The 7,858-nt window shown below is 43.6% G+C and overlaps 1 protein-coding gene across 2 annotated transcripts in view; it reads left to right on the top strand.

Moving 5' to 3' along the window:
* Window positions 1–7,189: 7,189 nt before the first annotated feature.
* Window positions 7,190–7,858, top strand: part of PKIG (cAMP-dependent protein kinase inhibitor gamma) — an 88,866-nt gene continuing 88,197 nt past the window's right edge. The window contains exon 1 of one of the 2 annotated variants that reach the window (XM_074288517.1): window positions 7,190–7,466. The gene's annotated coding sequence lies outside the window, so the exon portion shown is untranslated. The remainder of the gene's footprint in view (window positions 7,467–7,858) is intronic. The other variant, XM_074288515.1, reaches the window with a different exon arrangement.

The following is a 7,858-nucleotide window of genomic DNA, read 5'->3' as shown; positions in this document are numbered from 1 at the left end:
TACCCCCCCCAAAAAAAATCTGAGACATACAGATTTTTGAAACTGGGAGGGATGCAGCTAAAAATTCAAGCCTAGTTCTTTTAACTACAAATTCAAGGCTCTTTCTCTGCTCCCAAGTTCTCTAAGAAGTTACAATCTAGAAGGGAATATAAATACATACTGTGAAGGCAAATTGCTATTTGTCCTTTGTTTTTGTAAAGTTATTTTATGTTATTTTATTTTTTGGTATGGCAATTGTGGTGAAATGACTTGCCCAGGGTCACACAACTGTTAGACGTCTGAAGTCAAATTTGAACTCAGGACCTCCTAACTACAGGCCAAGCCCTCTATCCATTGTGCCATCCAGCTCCCCCACATTTGTCCTTTTTTTTTTCAAAGAAGACCAATGACATCACCAAGTGATGTCTTTCCTTGTTCATGAATTGGGTTTAAGTCATGCAGAGTTACACAAAATTCATAGTCTCACTGCAGGACAAAATTTAGTACAACCGAATGGTCTGGTATGCATCAGATGGCCTTGCCATCTTTTTATGTCTGATTAAGCTCTAAGTCTTAATCGGTTCATAGAACCTGCTGTAGCAACCTTCATTGCCATTGAAACAAATCCTTCTCATCCACCCATTCTGCTGTGAGGAAGACTTCACAGGCTTGGGAAGAGCATTCCCCTAGCTCACTAACAAGTTTTTTGGCTTTTTCGTTACCCTCAACCTGATTTAGCCTGTTGAGATGATTTTTTTACCAGGGTGTGTCTGCTGCACACACTACAATTTCTTGAAGTCACAGGTGAGAGTGCAAATAATAAATCTCCAGAAGTGATTCATGGGTATGCAAATTCATACTATTCAAATTTATAATTATATAAAATATAATAATAGGTTCAGCCTAATGGAAATTTAAAGTACAACTTTGAATTTGAATAATGTGACCACTTCAGGGGATTATTTGAAGAAATGTGATGTTAACTAGAGTAGGATAAGAAGGCTAAAGAGCTAGTAGATAAGATATAAGAAAGGGATGGTAGGAATGAGCAAAAGCATTCATATATGACGTGACATTAAGACTGGTTTTGTAAGAACAGGCAAGTGGGCTGGGGAGAGACTGAATGAATGAATGAGACTGGCAATGAATGAAAAACATATTAAATGTTTACTAAATGCCAAGTACTATAAACAAATTGGGCTATAAAAACAAAAGCAAGTCTGGACAATAATAGTGGTGTGGTCCCCAGTGAAAGGTATTTTGGTTGATGAGTAGAATCTTTAGAGAATAAATTGATTCCCCTATTTTAGAAGTAATGGTAAAGTTGAACATTTGATGATCATTCCAGAACTAGAAAGGAATAGAGAAAAGATGGTTGTTGTTTGTCCTTCATTCTCAAAGAGGTTTATAACAGAGAGGTGATGCCATGACAGACAAGTGGATTTAAGTGAGAGAAAGTTTTACACACACCTGTGCAAAATCACCAGCTTCACTTTCTCTTCCTAGAGACATCTGGATCCAATGGATAGATATAGATCAGGACTCCTAGAGAATGCCCCTGAATGAAGGAGGAAACCTTGGCCTTTTTAAGCTAAGCTCTTTAATACATCTCAATTTGACTGAGGTACTGACCAGATGGGAATCCTCAAACTGAGAGATAAGGGAGGCAAGGTCACTTATGTGGTATTGAAGAGGTTAGCGTTCCTGGGGGGAAGGGAGTTAAATGATGAGATAAGTGGCAGGTTTGGGGTTCAGGGAACCAAATGAAGAGGTTTGGCTCCCTTAGATTCCCTTAGGATTTGGCACAGAGAACCCCCTTCTGGCAGCACAGAGGTCCTTCATAAAGGAATTTACGAACCCGAAAAGCTAGACTGGTAAAAGAAAGTTATTATTGGCATTGGGAAGTTAGCCTTTGCTATGCATGAATAGAAAGACTGAATTCCTTGGTGGCAAGGTCCCTACAGAGAGAAATAAAGTTTCTAGCAGAGAAATCCCAACAGAGAGGTATAAAGTCTTGTTAGGGAAATAGATGAAAAAGATAGAGAGGGTAATGCTGAAAGAGAATATCATTTTGAGAGGGGAGCCTGAAACTGAAGAGAGACCTGGAAACTTTCTCAAGGAGAAAGCCTCCTTGAACCTTGCCTCTGTACCCCGAGGGAAGCAAACATCAGAGAGGTGATGCCATGACAGACAAGTGGATTTAAGTGAGAGGAGGTTTTACACAGACCTGTGCAAAATCACCAGCTTCACTTTCTCTTCCTGGAGACATCTGTTTCATTCTGTTATCCTGAAAGACCACCCCCATTATTAACACTCTTTAAGTTCTCTTTAGAGGTAAAGATAAGTCTACAGGGGCAGCTAGGTGGCGCAGTGGATAGAGCACCAGCCTTGAATTCAGGAGGACCTGAGTTCAAATCTGGTCTCAGACACTTAACACTTCCTAGCTGTGTGACCCTGGGCAAGTCACTTAACCCCAGCCTCAGGGGGAAAAAAAAAAGATTAGTCTACCCATTCAATTCTAAAATTCTCCAATTATTTCAATTGTCCCAAGCTCTAGGATCTGCCCATAAAACTAAGTACCACCAACAAATCTCTTTACAAAATCTCCTGATTGTACTAGGGGCTTTTGTCCACTAAGAGAGTCTCTTCTTAGTGATATCCAGAAATAAACTTCCCTATTCTGTGCCACAGATAACTCGGTTTGTGAATTCTTGTCATGTGAACTTGCCTAGCTCTGCCTTTCTTTCTTTTCCTCCTTCTCCAAGCTCAGGTTCATACCTCATCAATTTCAGTGGGCAGAAGTTGCTGCTAAACCAGGAAGAGAGGTTCTTTGGCATGGCATATTAGGTGCTCTGCAAGGACTGAGCCCCAAGTTGGCTCATTTTATGGCTAGAAGCTGGGGGCAGCTCTTGATAGGGGCTGGGTGCAGCCTGGGCTGGAATCAGAATAGAAAATCCTGGAATTGAATGTGTGTCTCTGGACTAATCTCTAATTCAATGGGGTTAAAATCTCCAACTTGGCTAGTAGGAGTGGTACTCAATCAGTCCCCTAGACAGCAGAATGCTTGATTTCCTGGGGTGGTCTTTCTTAGAGGAGGAGTTCAAGGAGAATCTTTCAAAGGAGCTTCTCAGGTGCTTTACCTCATGGCTTACTCAGAAGTCAGAGAGAGAGAAAGAGAAAGGGTTTCTGGGCTCCCCTTGTCAGTATGATAGGAGTCATAATTTTAGGGAAGGACAATCTTGTTAAGATATGAAAGCATAACGATGTCTTGTCAAGGACAGGAGACAGGGAGGAGGATGCAATGACAAGTTCTAGGATAACCTTGGACAAGGATGAAGTCAAAGAGGCAGGTATAATGCCAGAGAAACTGAGGCAAGATAGAGATTAGAGAGTTTTTAATATTTTATTACTTGGAGAGTATAATTGACAGGACAGGACTCTCGTCTCAAAGTATCCAGTGGTGAATGTGAATTCTCAGTGACACATATACACACATGGCTCAGCTACAGGGGTAAACCAAGGCAGGGGCGGGGTCAGAACATTGAGACTGGGAAGTTTCAGGACCATAAATTTGATCCTAGCAGTATGGGAGAAACTGGAAGCCAGAGTCAGGATGTCTGAATAAACAGAAATAAAGATGTCAAGGAGGTATCCCAGATAATCTTATCTTTTGGAATATTTAGAGGAGGGTAGTGCCATAAATTCTTGAGGGCAGAAGGAGTTAGGAGCAGGAAGTCTGATCTCCCTCTTGAGCCTCAAATTTACCACCTTAGAGCAAATGGTCCTGGTCTTAATGAACCAGAGGGGGGGGTCACAACTAAGGGGATTGAGGCAGAACAGTTAAGGAAACTGAGGTAGAACAATTTAGGGAAACTCAGGACAAAAAGGGAAACTAGTGCAGGGAAACTGAGGTAGAACAGCTCAAGGAGACGGTGGCATAACACAGGCACCTGGATACTGTTTTTCTTTGCTATCTTTCATTGTGTCTGAATGGTATGTGAAGGGGGAGCCTCAAGGTTTAGGGTTTTTTGAAACTCAGTTTTCCCAGACCTAATTTCAAGAAAAATGGTGAGGGGGACCCTTATGGCCTATTATCCAAGGCCTAACATGAAATAGTCTCTACATATTAATATATGGGCAGCTAACTGGATTCCTAGAAAGATCTGAATTTGAATTCTACCTGAGAATTATACCTAATAGTATTTCTATGTGGCTTTAAAATTTAAAGTGTTTTAAATATATTACCTCATTTTGCCCTCACCATCCTAGGAGATAGGTCTATTGAAGGTATATAGCTTCCAGGAGAGATTCTGGCCTTGGGACTGCTGTAGTTCCATAAACATTGCTGGTTGTCAGATAACCATCTCTTGGTTAGTGACATCTGTTGGAATCTAGCTCTGTAGTGAGATGAAGAATGTGATAATCAGGAGGGCAGGCAAAAAAATTCAGTTATTTTTTATTGATCAGAACCACAAATATAGATACCTTACATGCTTATAGATTTGATACAAAGTACCTCTATTAAAATTCTTTCAGCCTAACAAAATCTACTAGATGCAAATGATTAAACTCCTTAAGCCCTGAATCTTAGTTACTTAGACAGAGATGTAAATAGAGTGTTAAATTTTTTATGCCATTATCTCAGGTATCTTTCTCCCAAATAGTTTTCATCTCCTTGTGAACATTCTTTCCTATCCTAAATTCAAAGATTTATCTTTAGTCTATTGAGTAGTGTTTGCGTTTTGCTCCACTCACTAGAATCCAAATTTATAGTATTACCAAACATGTCTCTGCTATTAAAAAAGAAAACAGATGTTGGTAAGCCAAATTACATTAAGATTTAAGACCAGGGATGGATTCTTACCTCCTGGCCTTCTATAGATAACAAAGTTTCTGAAACAATAATGAGGTGCACACCAGACCAATCCTCAAATTCATCTCTAAGTCATAAAAATAGCATTATTAGTGGCACGAAGCACCTGGTCTCTCTTAACTGTTTCCTATTATAAATTTGATGAGGTTTAAGTTTTGGAAATCCCTTTGGTCAAGAAACCAAAATATGATGAGGTCTAGGGTTGTTGGGGAACCAAATGATGAGATTAGGGTTCCTGGTGGTCAGGGAGTTAAATGATGAGATCTAGTGGCAGGTTTGGGGTTCAGAGAACCAAATGGAGAGGTTTGCCTCTCCTCCACCCCCTTTGGGATTCAGTGCATGGGTAGGGAGTTTTGGGAACTCCCCTTCTGGAAGTGCAGAGATTCTTCATAAAGGAATTTATGAACCTGAAAAAGCTAGACTAAAAAAAGAGGTTTATTATTGGCAGAGAAATCCTGACAGACAGAGAGGCATAAAGTCTCATTAGGGAGATAGATGAGGGAGATAAAGAGAGGGTAGTGTCGGTGACGGGAACTATAGTCATGGAATATTACCAGACCATAAACTTTGCATCTAGCATTAGATGGCGACCAGGTGGCTAGAGAAGCCAACGACCCCCACACTTGTAAACACATAGCCATGGTATTGTATTAACCCCAGAGATGTCCAGGGCTTAACAACCCTAGAGACTCAGATAAGAATTGTAACCACAGGATGCTCTTTCCCCTCCTCCTCCTGGAATGTCTGCTCCTTCCTGCAGTCCCCCCATACCCTTTCTCGCAGGTAGCACATACCTTTACTCTCCCCTGCCCCCTTTTCCCCTCCCAACTTTGTCCTCATGTATTGCACCTAGCTCTACCCTATATAACTTGAGCTGTTTCCATCAATAAATGAGACCTTGACAAGATCTGCTTGGTCTCCCTCTTCTTTCTCGCCCATTCTCCCCCAGGCTGGATCCTCCTCGATTCCCCATGAATGACTGAGTCTCGCGGGACGGGACAGGGTAGCACTGGAAGAGAATATTATTCCAGTGGGCAGAGGTTTTGTTGGCATAGCATGGCATAGTCTAGCATGGCTCGGCACATTAGGACCTCTGCAAGGAGTTGTTCCAAGTTGCCTCTTTTCCATAAGCTTTTGGTTGTTCTTGATGGGGCTGAATTAAATAGAAGATCTTCATTTGAATAGGGTTGGATTCTTTAGCTCAGGACTCAACAAGTCCAGCCTAGATAAACCACTTTATCTGAGTCCCCTGGGCCAGCTCTCACTGAGGCAGGGTTGGAGGAGATTCAGGTCTTCCTGACATGAGGCCAAATACCTCACCAGTAAAAAATGCTCTAGAATTGTTAGGTATTGTTTCCTCTGATTCTCAAAACTTTTTGGGAAAAGCCCCGTGATTATTCCTTGTCTTCTGATATCCCTGGTTTCTTTTCTCTCATAGGAAGCTTCTCCCAGTCCCTCTTGATTCCAGGGCATTTTCTATATGGTACACATAGCTCGCTTTGTATATATTTGTTTGTGTGTTGTCTCTCCGTCTCCTCCCATTAGATTTTAAGCTCCCAGGGGACGGAAGTCTCTCTGTTTCGTGTCTCTTAGCACAGGGACCGGCACATAGCAGCTGCTTAAAACTGTTTTCTGGAGGCGGAGAGTTTCCGTGGCTTGCCATGAGTCACACACTTGACAAATATCTGAAGCAGGATTCACATTCAGATCTTGACCATTGCAAGTTCTACGCCAGAGTCGCCACCCACATGACCCAATTTCCTCGCTGAGCCTGTTTTCGTCTTTGAAATAAGGACATTGGACTAGCAGACTTCTAAAGTTCCACAGCCCGCCTGTGGCCAAAGGTTGAGATTTTCACTCTTTTCAACCTCCCCCCATCCCTAAACACAAAGAAGACGTCCCTAAAGAAGTCTTTTTAAAAGTTATTACCATTATAAGTTAATTATTAATAATTGATAAATATAAAGAGGTTTCTTAATAACTAATGTATATATTAATGCCAATGACACTATTGATGATTGGGGAGAAGCCCCACCCATTCCTGCCTCGCCTCTTCCTTCGAACTCTCATCCCTCATCAATATTAAGGCTATTAATTATTGATGGCATTGTATTATTATTCATCGCTCTTTCTCATTTTTACTTCACAGCTCCAGCTTTTCCTTAATCCCCTCTTAAATCCACCCACGTCCGGAAGCCCGTGGAAGGCAGACTCTTCTCACTTTAGTCCCACTCTCCCAAGGTGCAAAGAAGGCGCTGAAGGGGGCGGACGCGCTTGCCATGTCTCATCCCGGCCACCGTAACGCTAGCGCCTCCGAGCCTGAGGAATCACTCTCCCCGCCCAGTTGCCCGGGCAACGGACTTTGCCGCCGCCGCGGTCGGTGCCACTCGGCTGACGGTTCCCTGGCCCCCGGGCGGCGCTGTGAGACGGAGTCGGAGGAGGCCCCATTGCGGCCCGGCGCCTGGGAAGCACAAGGGCAGGAGTCGGTGCGAGGCTCTGCCAGAGAGGGATCTCCAGAGCCCCGAGCGCTTTCTCCCTGCAGTCAGACCGAGTCTGATTGGAGGAGGGGCTTAGGCTGAGCTGATTAAGAGAGATCCCAAAGCACCTTCTTTAGGTAAGAGGTACTTGGAGGGGAGCCTGGGGCGGAGGGGGAGGGGGAGGGTGGGCCGGGAATGGGGAGGGCTCTCGGGAGACTCTCTGGAAAACCGGATAGAAACGGAGGATGGGGCTGTCTGGGCTCAGTTTCCCTACTGCCCTTTGATCTTCTATCGCTCTTGGGGGTGCCCAGCAGAAGGTGACTGGCCGAGGGTGGGGGGGATGAGAGGGCACAGTGAAGGATCATAGAAGGGGCCTTCAGCCAGTCGTTTATTAAGCGCCTACCATGTGTCAGGCGCCGGGACACAGAGATGGGCAAAACCCAACCCTCCTCCCAGTGTGAATGACGTCGAAGGATCCGTCTCTTCCCGGCGGGGAAACTGACGCCCGGAGGGAGGGGGACCTCCCAGA

This window comes from Sminthopsis crassicaudata, chromosome 2 (assembly GCF_048593235.1).
Source record: "Sminthopsis crassicaudata isolate SCR6 chromosome 2, ASM4859323v1, whole genome shotgun sequence".
Lineage (NCBI taxonomy): Eukaryota > Metazoa > Chordata > Mammalia > Dasyuromorphia > Dasyuridae > Sminthopsis > Sminthopsis crassicaudata.
Note: the sequence above shows the minus strand (reverse complement) of the source record. Positions and strands in the feature narration are given on the sequence as shown.